Here is a 17,416-nt window from a genome sequence, read left to right on the forward strand (position 1 = left end):
GGATAGGTCTGACGTTATTCTGATGTTCCTCCCTCTGTACGTAAGGAATCTCTTCCCCCTAACTGCCCTTAAGATGGTTTCCTTGGTTCTAAGATTTGCAAGTTTTACTATTACATGCCGGGGTGTTGGCCTGTTTTCCTTGATTCTAGGAGGGGTCCTCTCTGCTTCTAGGATGCGAATGTTTGTTTCATTCCCCAGATTAGGGAAGTTCTCAGCTATGATTTGCTCAAATACATCTAGTCCTCTCTCTCTCTCCACTCCCTCCGGGATTCCAATTATTCTGACATTGGAATGCTTCATGGTGTCACTTATTTCTCTGATTCTATTTTCATGGATTCTGAGTTGTTTTTCCCTGGCCTCCTCTTTTCCCTTTTTATGTATTATGTTGTCTTCCAGGTCACTTATTCTCTCTTCTGCCTCAGTTACCCTAGCTGTTACATTATCTAGATTGGATTGGATAGCATTTTTAAGTTCTGCCAATTCACCTTTTATTTCTGCCCTTAGAGACTCTATGTTGCCCTGAATTGATTTCTCCATTCTAGCCATTGTCTTCACAATTGCTAACTTGAATTCCATCTCCGACATCTTAGTTATATCTACATCCATTTTTAAATCTGCAGCATAAGTCATAATCTCTGAGTCTTTTCTATTTTGGGGGCTCCTCCTCCTAGTCATTCTGTTGATGGGTGGTTGAGGGAATGTATAGAGTCCAAATTATTGATCAGAACCCAAGCAAGATGCACCTGTTTTGTTGGGACCTTAGGGTTGCTGGCCTCTTGTTTTCCCAGCCTGTCTTCTGGGGGAGGGGCCTGCCACGCTGTACTCAGGCAGCCCTGTTTAGGTGGAGTTGCCCTGCGCCCCTGTGGTGGGGGGATGGGCTCAGTGGGGGAATCAGTTTTGGGGGCTTTTGTTCTCTGGCGGCTTTCCGCGTCTCTTCCATGAGTCAGAGCAGAAGAGACCGTTTCCAACCCTCTCTTTCAGAGCAGAGAGATCACAGTCTGTTCTTCAGTGAGCTCTCCAGGCCACACTGTCTCCGTTTCTGTCTGTGCTGCTATAAACTGCAGCGGCCTGGGTTGTGTGCCCCTCTGCAGCGCTCCCAGTCCTGCCTCCAGGTTGGGGCATGTCTCTGCCCTTTGTGCTTCTAAAACCGCCAGCCGCTCCCAGTTTACGCGCATGTGAGACCCCGCCACTCCGGGTTTCCATCCCAGGGGCTGCCCTAGAGTCCTTTCCCTGCCACTACCGGTCTGCAAGTCTGTGCCCGTCCCCAGTGCGTGAGGCTGTCGCTCACCGGCAGTGTAGGATCCCCACGCCCAGGCACCCTCCTGCTGCCATTTATCCTCCGATATCTGCCCACGGAATCACGGCTACCTGCTTTGTACCTCAAAACCAACTGCCTGCAATATTCTGTTTGTAGAGATCCAGATCTTCTTACATCTCAGGCTGGTTTTGTGGGTGCTCAGAGTGGTCTGGTAGATATCCAGCTCAATTCCGGGACCAGTTGAAATAGGGTTCCCTACTCCTCCGCCATCTTTTCCCCCCCTGAGAGTTTTCTATTTCTGCAGTTGATCATACCACATGGAGCTGTTTGTAGTGGCTCTGCCTAGAGAAATGGCAGAAGTCACAAAAGATATTTAAATCCCTTCCCCTGCTTCCTACAGGACATCTGCTCTCTGAAAGTGGGCTCAGGGGTGATTATTTTGTCCTCAACACTTGAAGCAATGGCTGGAAAACTAACAGCTGATAGCAGATGACATTTTGGGGGGAGTTTTAGAATCTCTCAGCTGTATCTTAGGCCACACAACTCATCTTAATTTTGTGCTTTAAATTCCACGTATTTTATTTAAAAATCTGTTTTAGAAACTGAAAGTGCTGATGAATATTAAAAAAACATAAACCCCTCCATGTTTATTTCATACATAACTCTCTCTCTACGTGTCTTTTTTTCTAAAAGATTTTATTCATTTATTTTAGAGGGGGGTAGAGAGAGAGAGCACGAACAGGGGGAGGAGCAGAGGGAGAGGGAGATAATCTCCAGCAGACTCCACGGCGCTGAGCACAGAGCCCCATGTGGGGCTCAATACTAGGACCCTGAGATCATGAGCTGAGCCGAAACCAAAAGTTGGACTCTTAGCTGACTGAGACACCCAGGCACCCCTCTCTACATGTCTTTGTATCCCATCATTTAGCTCTGAAAGTCCAACTCTTCACCCAGAGCAAGTAATGATAGGGAAGATGTGTCAATAAAAGAAAAGCTCAAGATGTTTTGAAGTTGGCAAATGTGACTGTAAGAAGAAAAAGAAATTCTCTAACAGTGAAGGCTAGACCTTTCTTACATTAAATCGGCCATCAGATGTGGCTTTGCAGCTTAGAAGATTTAAAAAGAAACTAAAATTAGCAGTTAAAATTCAAAAATAAAAAAGGATGAAATTAATATTTGTAGTAAGATGTCCAAATTAGAACTCAGTTCCTAAAATCAACCAATGAACATAACATTCTGTTGATGGTAGAAGCTAAAGCAAAGTCTGACTTCAAATGTGCGTGCAAATGGTTTCTATCTAGCAAAAGAGAAAAACTTGAATTCAGACTGTGCTTTTGTTTTTATGAACAACAACAGATTCTTTATTTACCCAAATATTAATAATCCACTCTACAATTCTTAAGAAAAATTGTAAAGTGACTAAAATGTAGACATTTAAGATTAAAAACCTACATGTTTACTTTGTATTGTGAAGTCCTTTCGTTTTTAGCCAGGGAGCCATTCTTTTTTTCTTTTTTTAAAAGATTTTCTTTATTTATTTGACAGAGAGAGACACAGAGAGAGAGGGAACACAAGCAAGGGGAATGGGAGAGGGAAAAGCAGGCTTCCTGCTGAGCAGGGAGCCTGATGTGGGGCTCAATCCCAGAACCCTGGGATCATGACCTGAGCCGAAGGCAGACTCCTAACAACTGAGCCACCCAGGCGCTCCAGCCAGGGAGCCATTCTTGTAGATTTTAATTCTTTGGGAAATATTTCTCTTCTCAAAGTTTATCCTGGGTGCATGGTACCCACAATGTGGAGATGTGTGTATAAGCAGTCACCCATAGGGAAACGAGGCTGCACTCAGGAAAGATCTTTACCTCACACTGGAGGAAATTCGCTCAGAATCTCCTGTGTAAACAGTTTGGGATCATGTTCCAGACAGTCCCCTGCAACAAAAAATTATCTGGCCTAAAAATGTCAATAGTGCCATGACACCCTGTTATAGATGAAGAAACTAGGCCTAGACAGGCTAAGTAATGTGTCCAAGGACCCACAGCCAGCAGGTGGTTGTGTAGCACTTGGCACCTTGAGGGTTTTCAATCAAGAGCCTTCTGCATCCAGTCTGCAGTGGAGGTTCAAGCACACCTGAGTCATGACAACGCACGTAAATTTGCTTTTTTTCCCTTTACACTAAGCACCCTTAATTTTTTCCCTACTAAAATTGAGTTCAGCCGTCATAAAGAGTATAAAGAGCGTGGCTTATTTTTACCCCCAGTATAATTTCATTTAAGCATTGAAATTGGACTCATTTTTATTTTATTTTAGGCCCAGGATTGAGGGGCCTTAAATGATTCTTAGATTAGCTCTGTCTAATTAAGGATCTGTGCATTGTGTTCTAGATTATTTTCAGTCATTGTGGCAGGCCAGTGTATTATCCTAAGTGTCTATCTCTGTCTCGTGTCATCTTTTTCCTATCAATTCTTTCTCCCCACTGATTTTATTTCAGAGATTTCTTTTGGTCCATGAATAATGCTTTTTAAATGACTAAAATAGCCTAGAAAGGGATGGGATGTATTTGAGAAGGCAAAATTCAGGTCTGATTATATATTTGACAAATAAGAAACAAAAAGGTGTGCAGAATGATACCCTAAGAGAAAGAATAAATAAGCAAATATGAATAACACCTTTTATATTAATAATATGTGGTTATATTTCCAATTAGAAATTTTACTTCTATACATTTTTCACCTAAGAAATGATTTGATATCATTTATAAAACACTCACTTTACAGAATTTATAAATCTGGAAAACAATATACGTTTCTTAAGATGTATTTCATTAGATTTACAGTCTTTTTGGATTTGCATTTCTCATCATCTCATATTTGGGATACCCCCAATCCTCTAAACAGGCTTGTCTGCTGCTAATGAAATGTCCCTCACATTTTTCCTCCATCAGAGTACACTTTCTAAAATTTAAATATGATCATATCATTATCCTGCTTAAAATTCTTCAATTGTTCCCATAAACTTTTCAAAGCACCTGTTGAAACATGTGAAGACCTCCACCCACCCAGCATACTCCCCTTTCCTTCCAGGCTCCCCTTACTCAGGCCAAATGGAACTAGTTGTAGTTTCTTGTATAAGCCAGCCTTTTTGGTGCCTGGCTACATTTGCACTTGGAGTAAGCTCATTGCAGACTGTATACCCAATAAACTCACTTATTTTTCAAAATGCAAATAATGCCCCTTCTGTGAAATGTCCCTACATGCCTCTATTACAATACTTAACTATATTGTATTTTAATTATCTATTTACCCATCTGACTTGCCCACTAAATGTTGAACTCCTCCTCAGCAGGACCTTCCTGATCATGTTTGAACACTTTGTATTTTACATTCTGGTATATAGTAGATGCTCAATGAATATTTTTAGGGCAAGAGAGTGAATAAGTAAATACATACTGAATATATCAAATTACACTAGAGTCAAATTTAATCAGTCAATTTCAAGAGCTCCTCTTCATCTCTTCATCTTTTATGTTAAAGCATTCTATAAAGAGATTTATCTCAGAGTTTGGTTATGGAATATTTAAAATGTAATTGAGGTTATTATTAGAGACTAAACAGACAATTACCTATGTTCATTATTGTGGGGATTGAAGGATTATTTTGATAAGCAAATAGAATATAGAAATGCATTCAAAATAAACTCAAATAGCATGACTTGAAGTGCTGTGTTATCTCAAAATTTCATTAGACTGTAAACATATTTTCAGTGTTCATCAATCTGGTGGTGAATTACTGTTACAGCAATATTTTAGAATCCCACTTCTAAAGAAGTCTTTTACCATCTAGAAAGAGGCTAGTGTCTGCTGAATGATTTCATATTTTATGTGTATATTTAGAGGACTAAGTTGAGCTTAGCTTTAGTCATGCTTACTTTAAAGAGAAAAAACCAATAATTGTCTTCCAGAAATGTCCTTCTGGTCATTTTCTTTTCCATGTAATTAGCTACCTGTGAGAGTCCTGTTATTTAGTTAGTATTCGTCATAATTTCCTGCCCTGAGAAAATCTCATACACTAAATTCCCAATTTTGCAGTGTGTATGCCATATAATATTTACAAAAACTGTGAGGTATTATTTTAAAACAACAGAAAATGTTCCTGAAATGGAGGCAGTGAGAAATCAGGTAGCCATGAAAAGACAGGTAATATTTCATCAAACCAAATTCTTTTTTTTAAAGATTTTTTTATTTGAGAGAGAGAGAGCGCAAGCAGGGTGAGTGATGGGGAGAGGGGCAGAAGGAGAAGCTCGATCCTAGGACCCTAGGATCATGACCCAAGCAGAAAGCAGATGCTTCAAACCAAATTCTGATGGAATGAGTCAAATCAGTGTGCTGGAAGTCACCTTCCAGTTATCAGAACTTCACACATTGAGGGTTCTCCAGAAATGGCAGCATCTCAGTTTTATTCTTAGCTTTAGCACTGATTTGTGACTTTTGTTTGTAAACTAAGAAGAAATGGTTGCTTGCCCCTAGTGTCAAGGCCATGTTTAAAGGAGCTATGTGAGCTTCTTCTGATAAGTATAAAGCCATCTCTCTTTTGCCCAGAGTGAATTTAGAAGTAGTAGTAGGCTGAGGGACCACTAAAGACATGGGCCAAAACAGAAACAAACCAACACTATGGCAAATTCCTGAGGGAGAGCCAAGGTCTGGGGGAAATAAATAAGTACTTTACCTTGACATCAGATAATTTAAAAACAAGGTGATTTTTTTAAAAGACTTTATTTATTTATTTGACAGAGAGAGAGACAGCGAGAGAGGGAACACAGCAGGGAGAGTGGGAAAGGGAGAAGCAGACTTCCCACTGAGCAGGGAGCCCTGTGCGGGGTTGGATCCCAGGACCCTGAGATCATGACCTGAGCGGAAGGCAGAAGCATAATGACTGAGCCACCCAGGCGCTCCAAGGTGATTTTACAAAATAGTCTTGAGGATTATCATTAATATTTTCAAATGCATTTTTAAAGTTTATGTCAAAGATTTAACATCCCATTGAAAAGAAAGCTTATGTATAGGTTTTTTTGAAATAATGTTCAGAGGTTACATCTGACAGGAATCCACTGGAGGGCAGTATATAGCAAGAGTTATGGCTGGTTGCCTGGACTATTGATTTGTTTCAGAACATAAACTGAATATCCCATTAGAGCTTAATTTTAAAAAATGACATACAGTTCTACTGTCTGTTTTAAAGTTTAAAAAGATTTCCCACATTAGGTGCCTGGATAAGTCTGCGTATTTCCATTTGGTGTGAAGAATGATGGGGCTGATTATATGTTGAAAGCATTTCTGTCTTCCTGACAAATCAAAGTGTGAATTCAAGTTTCTGTACTCAGTTGAGCAGTGATGCATTTCAATCTGGCTAGACTTTAATTTATACTGTTTCCCTAAGGAAAGAAACCAGGTTTCCAGAGGCAGCTGTCATTAATTGAAGTTAGGTCACACTGCCTCACACGCCTTGACCCCAGAATATGGAGTGCAGTGGTCTTGATCATATCAGCTGCCTGTGTAGCACACACTTCCTTGAAGAAATGTATTTAATTTGATTTCTGAGAATAAATGACACAACTGTGAGATAGAGCTTAGAATTCAAATTGCTCATTTAACTGTAAAGAAATACTACAGTTGATGTTATAATACCTGCCTCCTCACCCATAGTTCCTTCCTTCCTCCAAAAATCCACCCATTTGCCATCTTCCATTAATTTACTCAATATTTATTATTCTCCTACAATGTATGTGCTATGCAAACCCTGAGGTTAAAGCTGAGCATGAAATTTCAGTTCAGAAGAATGGATAAACTTTCCTCAGAATATTAGGACTTGGTGAGCCTTAGATGTTCCTCAAATAAGAATAGCAGATGTGTGTATAGCAATCTGAACTAGGCACTTGTTCTGAGCTCCTTTCTTAAGACCCTTGTGAGGTAGGTTCCATCACCATCATCACCATCATCATCCTCATCATCATCACTATCATCATCATCATCATCACCATCATCATTATCACCATCATCATCCCAATCATTATCACCACCATCATCATCCCCATCATCATCCCTGTTTATGGATAGGTACATTGAGGCACAGGAAGATCAAGTCCCTTGCCAATGGTCACCCCGTATGAATGGCAGAACCAAAATTTGAGACTTGCTCCAGACCCCATGCTCTGAACAACTGATCAAGCTACACTTCTCCTTAAGAGCAAGGGTTCCAGGTGAAGCAAAAGTCAGCTTGGAAAATAGGTAATTTAAGGATGGTGTTTTGCTTTTGTGAAAGATAAAATGTGCTAGACAATTAAGGAAATGTTTTACCCAAGCTATTGCAGTAGGGAGAATGTTCACTAATGAATATCTCAAAGAAGAGGGAGAGAACTTAGTGGCCCGGACAGGACTCTCCCTTAACATCCATAAGGAACTCTGGCCCATGCATGGTCTGCTGTGGTAGTGAGTGCTTTGAGGTTTATATCAAGCCCTCGGGCTTCAGCTCACAGGGCTTCTTCATATTTTGAGGGAAAGGGCCAGCTGCCAGACAACCTAGAGTCCAAATAAGGATCTGGGCAGTGATCTAGACAGATTACACATCAAATAAGAATAATCTTTTACAACCACTTCTTAGAGCAAGCCAATAATCTAAGAAAAATTTTCCACAATAACTGAGAAGACCAAATTCTGTCTTTGTACCAGTATGACGTTTGTTAGAAATCTTTTTTTTTTTAAAGATTTACTTATTTATTATTTGAGAAAGAGAGAGAGCATGGGGGAGAATGGGAGAGAGACAATCTCAAGCAGAATCCCCACTGAGTATGGCGCCCAACACAGGGCTCCATCTCACGACCCTGAGATCATAACCTGAGCCAAAATCAAATGTCAGATGCTTAACCGACTGAACCACCCAGGTGCCCCTGTTATGAAATCTTTTGAAAATCTTATAATTAATTCATTGTGGTAGGCAGGAAAATGGCCCCTCAAAGACGTCCACTTCCTAATTTCTGAAAACTGTGAATATGTTATGTTACACAACAAGAGGGAATTAATTCCATTGCAGAGGGAATTAAGGTTACCAATCATCTGACCTTAAAATAACAGGATTTTCTGGTGGACCCAACATAATCACAACGGCTGTTTAAATGTAGAAGAGAGAGGAGAGGAGTCATTGTCAGAATGATACAATGTGAGAAAGACTAACTGGTTATTGCTGGCTTTGAAGATGGAAGGGGGCCGTGAGTCACAGATTCTAGGAAGCCTCTCCAAGGGTGAAAAGGAAACAAAATGGATTCTCTCCTAGAACCTCCTGAAGGAATGCAGCCCTGCTATCTTGATTTTAGCCCAGTGAGACCCATTTTGGACTTTTGAACTGTTTTCAGCTACTTGGTTGTGGTAATTTGTTATAGCAGCAAGAGAGAAATAAGACACCCATCAAACTTAGTCAGCTTTGACCATTACAAAAAGACACACACACACAAAAAATCCAGCACACCTTCCACAACTTTCTGTATTCATTTTGGTTTTGTCCTGCATTTTCCTCTTCTTATTCTGGAGCAACAAGTCATTTTACCTTAGGGCAAAACTACTCTTATCTCCTTAACACAAACGCATCCCTTATAGTACAATTTCTCAAAGTGGCAAAAATGAACACGTTCTTTAACAGACCCAAATACATACTCTCTCTATACCATAGAAATAAGAGGCAAAAATATAAACAAAATTACGCTTAGTAATTAATGTTTCAGTATTCCGTCTTACTTAGAAATAATCTAGGCATCTAGTAAATATTGATTGATTAACTCAATTTAATATCAATACAAGGTTTTAAGTTACTTAAGATTACTAAATTCAAGTTACTAATTACTAAGATTGAAAATCTTAGAAATTATGTTCAAGTTGACATATTACAAAATGCTGATACTGCTTGTAATTAGGAGTCTGCCTCATTTGATGTTCTACTGCTCTAGGCAAGTTGATAGGAAAGACCAGGTGCTTCCTCCTTTGCTACTGGTGGAAAGTTTGAACCATGCCAAGTCCCTGCCTGCATGTAGGAAACTTCACTCCAGCCCCTTCCCCTAACCACCATAAAAGACCCAGGCCAGTCTCCTTGTCCTCTTACAAGCCACTTTGGACTTGTTTGGCAGGCCTGCCCTGCTCTCTCCAGAAAGCCTCCTAATGTGAGTAATATTCCTACCTTCTTGGTGTTCCTGTGGCATCATCAGTCTCCAATCTGAACCACATTTTGGGTGGATGTCCATCTTTTCTTTGCAAGAGTGTCTACAACACTGTCGAAATAAAATTTTTCAAAATTATGATTCAATTTTCATTAAACATATTCACATTTTTTATAATCTTAAACATTTAGTAGAAGTCATATCTTTTTCAATCAGCAAACTTATATATGTTTAGGAAAAACATACCTAAAAAGAAAAAGGTCTACATGTATATTATACTTAACCTTGATCTAATAGAAAATATGTAGCTGCTTTTAATTAAATCAAAATGAATCTTATCTGCCAAGGATTTACCTAAATTATGTGCACTTGAATTCTTAAAACATTTCTGGGTTCATTTCTATGAGGAAAATATTTGAGGTTTATTTTCCTTGGTATCTGGAAATTTTAAGAATATTCAGCTTACATAAGTGCTTTTTATCACTAAGTCAATCAGAGTAGGGCTCCTTTCAGAGATTTTATGATCTAATTTATTAATACCATGAAAGGTAGGAAAATATTATATACTTACACAATGAGATGTAAAGACCTTTCTGAGTTACAGTTATATAAACATACAAACAGATACAAATGGAGAGCTTATAACTTTATTGTAAAAAATTTAGCTATGAGAATAAACACAGAAACAAAATATCACTGGTCTAAATAGGGTTTTATTACCAGTGGGTACAAATTCTTAGCTGTTTTTAGCTCAAGACAGGGAAAAAGATAAACAGAAAAGACTAACACCAGATTCGTTGTTGTCTTTCAACCTAGAAAAGAAGATCTCTATAAACCATTGATACATTTACAGAAATCACAAAAATGATCAGACCATGAAACCAGAAGAATCTGTGCAGATATGAAGCAAGTACTCAAAAGGTATCAAATCAAATCTTTATCATGCTATGAATGGACAAGAGTCCAGAACACAGGATTAGGAACTGAGCTCACTTTTGGGTCCCTGGATTATCACACAGGAATGAAGCACAAAAGCTCTGAAGGGGTCTCATTACCTGGTAGGAGTAAACAGGATCCTGAGGCAGGGACAGATACTATCTGAGTCGTGGCACCAAACCCTGAAAGACAAAATGCTCCAGACAGTTAAGGAAATAATTTTATTCAGGCCATTGCAACAGAGAGAACATTCATTATGATAAATGTCTCAAAGAAGATGGACAAAACTTGGGATTTTATAAAACATGAGAGTCTTTCTAGAAGAGTGGAGATGGGTCTTAATTCAGAGTATGAACGGACATGGTAGTCTTTTGCAGTTAGCTGGTTAGCTGTTCAGCCATTTTGTCACTTCTCAAATAAAGAAGAATTACAAAAGGATAGGCAGGTTTCTCAACTGTCACTGCTCTCAGGAGCACAGGGCTCAGATGAAGTTCAACATTGTCACTTTATAATAAGCCCTTTGCTTCATCACTTCTTTGACCATGGAACCCTGATACACATAGGCAGATGGCATAATCCCTGGGAGGGCTTTCTATGACTTGTATAACATCAGACACTATATGGACATTTTGTATCATTCAAAACTATTTTTTACGTACTATATGATTATGTATTTGAAGATTTTTTTAAAAGAAAAATACATTTGTTGCTTATAAAAATTTTTAGAGTCAGCATGAAAAACAAATTACTAAACAGAAAATCATCTTTTAATTTATTTTTCATTGAATTTGCAGGGTGGGTAATTTAAGTGATTTTAAGAGCAATAAACATGTTCTCGATGCATCTGCTATGACTGAAGGATAACGCTGGTTAGGACTTCCTGTGAATCTACTTAAAATGGGCAATTTTAGCTTTCTCTCAAGAGGAGCTTTGTGAAAGGAAGGGCAGAGGAAAACTTTGTTCATCTGTGAGAACATCAGGGACCGAGGGAGATTAGATATTACGCATAACAGTTTGAAAAATATTGAACAAGTTGGATTGCCAGGGTGGCCCCTGGCATTTCAGTCTGTAGAGTAGCAAAAACAACTCAGCAAACTGATAGAAACCATAGAATCCTGCAGAGTGGTGTTTCTGCTGAAGCCTAATAATTCAAGATGTAGAAGTTTTCAGAAATGTTCCATGTGTGAGGAAAACGAGTATTCTCCAGTTGTCGTTTAGGGTTCTATGTATGTCGATTAGATCAAGCTGGTTAATCATGAATTCATGATTATTTTTACCTATTTTAAAAATCTACTTGTTCTATCCGTTATGGGAGATGTGTCAAAAATCTCCTTCTGCAATAGTGAATTTGCCCATTTCTCCTATCATTTTTTGATTATATTTTTGAAGTTATGCTATCAGGTACAGAAGAACTTAGAATTGTTTTATCTTTCTGGTCAGCTGAAACTTTTATCATAATGAAAGCATTTTATTATAGCAAGAGTATTTTTTCCCTGATTTCTATTTTGCCTAATACTACATATATTAGTATAGGTACCCCAATTTTCTATTGGTTGGTATTTGCCTTATATAACTATTTCTATCCTTTTATTTTCAACCTTTCTTTGGTTTTCAACCCCTTATGTGTCACTTCCTTTTTGCATATAGCTGAACTCTGACTCCATATATGAAATTTTCTGCCATTTAACTGAAGAATTCAACTATTTTCATTAAACCATTTAAGTGTATTGTAAATACTAATATATATATATATATTTACCCATATCATTTTATTTTGTGCTTTTTGTTTTTCTTAATTTTTCTTTCCTATTTCCCCTTTCATTTCATGTCTATTTTTAAATAGACTGGGAGCTCTTTCCATCTTCTACCTTTTCCACCATGTTTACTCTTAAACTCATAACCTGCATATTTAACTTAGAAAATTAAAACTTAGTCAATATTTTTTATCATTCTGGATCCAGCCAGGAAGAGAGATACCACTGTAAGTCTCTCAGTACAGGGAATTTAATACAAGCAATTGGTTACAGAGGTAATGGGAATGCTAAGAAGTTATATAGAGGATAGTAATTCAGAGTTGAGTGAGAGCAAGAAGTTGGCCTCTGCTTCTAGGGTTGGAGGGGCAATGGAAAGAGAGGCCCAAATGATATAAATGGTATAACTTCCTATTAGGGCTTCAATTCCTACTAATTTATGTTCAATATCTTTCATCTCTTCTCTGATGGCTAGAGATGTTGAACATTTTTTCATGTGTCTGCTAGCCATTCGTATGTCTTCTTTGGAGAAGTGTCTATTCATGTCTTCTGCTCATTTTTTGACTTGATTATTTGTTTTTGGGGTGTTGAGTTTGAGAAGTTCTTTATAGATCTTGGATACTAGTCCTTTATCTATAATGTCATTTGCAAATATCTTCTCCCATTCCGTGGGTTGCCTCTTAGTTTTGTTGACCGTTTCCTTTGCTGTGCAAAAGCTTTTTATCTTGATGAAGTCCCAATAGTTCATTTTTGCTTTTGTTTTCCTTGCCTTTAGAGACATGTCTTGAAAGAGGTCGCTATGGCCAATGTCAAAGAAGTTACTTCCTATGTTCTCCTCTAGGATTTTGATGGATTCCTGTCTCACATTGAGGTCTTTCATCCATTTTGAGTTTATCTTTGTATACGGTATAAGAGAATGGTCCAGTTTCATTCTTCTGCATGTGGTTGTCCAATTTTCCCAGCACCATCTATTGAAGAGACTGTTTTTTTTCCATTGGATATTCTTTCCTGATTTGTCTGAGATTAGTTGACCATAGAATTGAGGGTCCATTTCTGGGGTGTCTATTCTGTTCACTGATCTATGTGTCTGTTTTTGTGACAATACCATGCTGTCTTGATGATCACAGCTTTATAATATAGCTTGAAGATGGGCATTGTGATGCCACCAGCTTTGGTTTTCTTTTTCAACAATCCCCTGGCAATTCAGGTCTTTCCTGTTTCCATACACATTTTAGAATTGTTTGTTCCAGCTCTGTGAAAAATGTTGATGGTTTTTGGATAGGGATTGTATTGAAAGTGTAGATTGCTCTGGGCAACACAGACATTTTAACAAAGTTTATTCTTCCAATCCATGAGCATGGAATATTTTTCCATCTCTTTGTGTCTTCCTCAATTTCTTTCATAAGTGTTCTGTAGTTTCTAGAGTAAAGATCCTTTACCTCTTTGGTTAGGTCTATTCCTAGGTATCTTATGGTTTGGGGGCTACTGTAAATGGAATCAACTCCTTAATTTCTCTTTCTTCAGTCACATTGTTTGTGTATAGAAATGCAACTGATTTCTGTGCATTGATTTTGTATCCTGCCATGTTGCTGAATTGCTGTATGAGTTCCAGTAATTTGGGGGTGAAGTCTTTTGGGTTTTCCACATACAGTATCATGTCATCTGAGAAGAGTGAGAGTTTGACTTCTTCTTTGCTGATTTGAATGCCTTTGTTTCTTTTTGTTGTCTGATTGCTGAGGCTAGGACTTCTAGTATTATGTTGAACAACAGTGGTGAGAGTGGGCATCCCTGTCATGTTCCTGACCTTAAGGGAAAAGCTCTCAGTTTTTCTCCATTGAGAATGATATTCGCTGTGGGTTTTTTGTAGATGGCTTTTATGATATTGAGGTATGTTCCCTCTATCCCTATATTTTGAAGAGTTTTAATCAGGAAAGGATGCTATATTTTGTCAAATGCTTTTTCTGCATCAATTGAGAAGACCATATGGTTCTTGTCTCCTTTGTTAATGTGATCTAGCACTTTGACTGATTTGTGAATGTTGAACCACCCTTGCATCCCAGGATTAAACCCCACCTGGTACTGGTCAATAATCCTTTTAATGTGCTGTTGGATCCTACTGGTTAGGATCTTGGTGAGAATTTTGCATCCATGTTCATCAGGGATACTGGTCTGTAATTCTCCTTTTTGATGGGGTCTTTGTCTGGTTTTGGGATCAGGGTAAGCCTGGCCTCATAGAATGAGTTTGGAAGTTTTCCTTCTATTTCTATTTTTTGGAACAGCTTCAGTGGAATAGGTATGATTGCTTCTTTAAATGTTTGGTAGAATTCCCCTGGGAAGCCATCTGGCCCTGGACTCTTGTTTTTTGGGAGGTTTTTTATTACTGCTTCAATTTTGTTACTGGTTATTGGTCTATTCGCATTGTCTATTTCTTCCTGTTTCAGTCTTGGTAGTTTTTAAGTTTCCAGGAAGGCATCCATTTCTTCCAGGTTGCTTAATTTGTTGGCAAATCGTTGCTAGTAAAAATTTCTAATAATTGTTTCTATTTCCTTGGTGTTAGTTATGATCTCTTCCCTTTCATTCATGATTTTATTGATCTGGGTCCTTTCCCTTTTCTTTTGGATAAGTCTGGCCAGAGGTTTATCGATCTTATTAATTCTTTCAAAGAACCAACTCCTAGTGTCATTGATCTTTTCTACTGTTTTTCTGGTTTTTATCTCATTGATCTCTGCTCTTATCTTTATTATTTCTCTTCTCCTGCTTAGGTTTATTTACTGTTCTTTCTCCAGCTCCTTTAGGTGTAAGGTTAGCTTGTGCATTTGGGATTTTTCTACTTTTTTGAGAGAGGCTTGGATGGCTATGTATTTCCCTCTTAGGACCGCCTTTGCAGTATCCCATAGGTTTTGGACTGATGTGTTGTCATTCTTATTAGTTTCCATGAATTGTTTAAGTTCTTCTTTAATTTCCTGGTTGACCCAATCATTCTTTAGCAGGATGCTCTTTAACTTCCAAGTGTTTGAATTCCTTCCAAATTTTTTTTTGTGATTGAGTTCCAGTTTCAAAGCATTGTTGTCTGATAATGCAGGGAATAATCTCAATCTTTTGGTATCAGTTGGGACCTGATTTGTGACCCAGTATGTGGTGTATTCTGGAGAAAGTTCCATGTGCACTCAAGAAGAATGAGTATTCTGTTGTTTTAGGGTGGAATGTTTTGTATATAACTACAAAGTCCATCTGTTCCAGTGTGTCATTCAAAACTCTTATTTGTTATCTTCTGCTTAGATGATCTGAGAGTGAAGTGTTGAGGTCTCCTACTATTAATGTATTATTATCAATATGATTCTTTATTTTGGTTAACAGTTGGCTTATGTAGTTGGCTGCTCCCATGTTGTGGGCATAGATAGATATTTACAATTGTTAGATCTTATTGGATAGACCCTTTAAGTATGGTAGAGTGTCCTTCTACATCTCTTACTACAGTCTTTGGTTTAAAATCTAATTTGACTGATATGAGAATTGCTACCCCAGCTTTCTTTTGAGGTCTATTGGCATGATAAATTGTTCTGAATCCCCTCACTTTCAATCTGGAGGAGTCTTTAGGTTCAAAATGAGTCTCTTGTAAACAGCATACAGATGGGTCCTGTCTTTTTATCCAATCTGAAACCCTGTGCCATTTCATGGGAGCATTTAGGCCGTTCACATTGAGAGTAACTACTGAAAGATATGAATTTAGTGCCATCATATTACCTGTAAAGTCCTTATTTTTTATAGTCTCTTGCTCCTGGTTTGTTCCATATTTTTTTTCTTTAAACACATCAGCATAATTATTGTATTCTGGATTTGAAAATTCTAGTGCCTTATGTTTTTACAGGTCTGATTCTGTTTTTGGTTGTTTTTTTCTGACTCTCATTCATGTGACTTATTATCTTATGGATTTTAAGATATTTTTTATTGTGAACTTGTATTTGTTGGAAGTTTTTCTGAGAATTCTTTAAATCTGGGTATGAGTATCTATTCTTCGAGGAGTTTTTATGTTTGCTCCTACCATTACCCAGGATATTATAAACTCGCATGTACTTTAAATTATAGTTTTTGTTTGCAGTTTTTAGGGTCATGAAAAGATTGCAAATCAGACCCTAAATCTGTGCGGACTCTGGCCAGTGATTAGGAAATCTCAGGGAAAACTTTTTTCTTTTTTTTACCTGTATCTACAATCAAGACTGAAAACTTTCTCGACAACTGCTTTTGTGGAAAAGTTATTTTTTCTCCTAGTTTGTCCTGTTTATTGGAGTATATTTCCTCCAGAATCCTGACTTTAAGCCAATGACCTTTGATCCAACTCCCTTCTCTACAAAGGCCCAAGGCTTTTTCCCCAGTCCCACTTGTGCCCTGAAGCTCCAGGCTTCAAGGTGGGGGTTGCTCCTAAGCATCCCACAGAGTTGGTGCTCATTCTCTTCCCTCATCTCATGCTTCTGCTTTGCTCCTCTTCTACATGTTTTATTCCCACATTTCTTCACAGACTTATTTAATATTCCAAAAGAATTTTAAAAATATATTTTATTAAGTATTTTTAGAAGTTACATATAGAAGGTAAAAATTCTAGTCCTAAAATAAAAATATTGGAATAACAAATAAATAAAGGAAGCAATTTCACAAACTTTTCTTTAATAGTATAGAAATACTATTCAAAAGCTATTTCTTTGTGTTTGTTAATATTTTACTCCCCTTACTATGCATCAAGCTCTTTGCTAAGCACTTTACATACATTATCTAATTCAATCCTTGTAACGACTCCATGAAATAGATATTATTATTACTATTATTATCACCCCATTTTACACCTTAGAAAAATGAAGTTCATAAATATTAAGTAACATACTCCAAATCATGTAAGTAGTAAGTGTTAGAGATGCAGTTGAACCCTGGACTCTCTGAGTATAAGGCTCTTTTTTTTTTTTTACAATCATACTTTGTTTATTCAGCAAGAGAAGACATCTGAGAATTTAAGTGAATTTACCAGGTAACTGAAACACGCCCCTTCCAGTACCAATCTTTTTGCTTTAATCATTTTATTTATTTTTATTTTATTTTATTATGTTATGTTAGTTCCCATACATTACATCATTAGTTTTTGATGTAGTGTTCCATGATTTATTGTTTGTGTATAACACCCAGTGCTCCATGCAATATGTGCCCTCCTTAATACCCATCACTGGCTGAACCCCCTCCCCTCTAAAACCCTCAGTTTGTTTCTCAGAGTCCATAGTCTCTCATGGTT

General features: G+C 37.8%; 1 long non-coding RNA gene across 3 annotated transcripts in view; it reads right to left on the reverse strand.

The window, feature by feature from the left end:
* LOC115940885 (uncharacterized) overlaps nucleotides 1-17,416 on the reverse strand; it is a 122,685-nt gene that overhangs the window by 46,603 nt on the left and 58,666 nt on the right. For all 3 annotated transcript variants that reach the window (XR_014144218.1, XR_014144219.1, XR_014144220.1), the window contains 2 exons: nucleotides 10,510-10,572; nucleotides 9,475-9,565 (listed from right to left, as the gene is read on the reverse strand). This is a non-coding gene — a long non-coding RNA (uncharacterized LOC115940885). The remainder of the gene's footprint in view (nucleotides 1-9,474; nucleotides 9,566-10,509; nucleotides 10,573-17,416) is intronic.

This window comes from Leptonychotes weddellii, chromosome 4 (assembly GCF_054177405.1).
Source record: "Leptonychotes weddellii isolate Sample4059 chromosome 4, ASM5417740v2, whole genome shotgun sequence".
Classification (NCBI taxonomy): domain Eukaryota; kingdom Metazoa; phylum Chordata; class Mammalia; order Carnivora; family Phocidae; genus Leptonychotes; species Leptonychotes weddellii.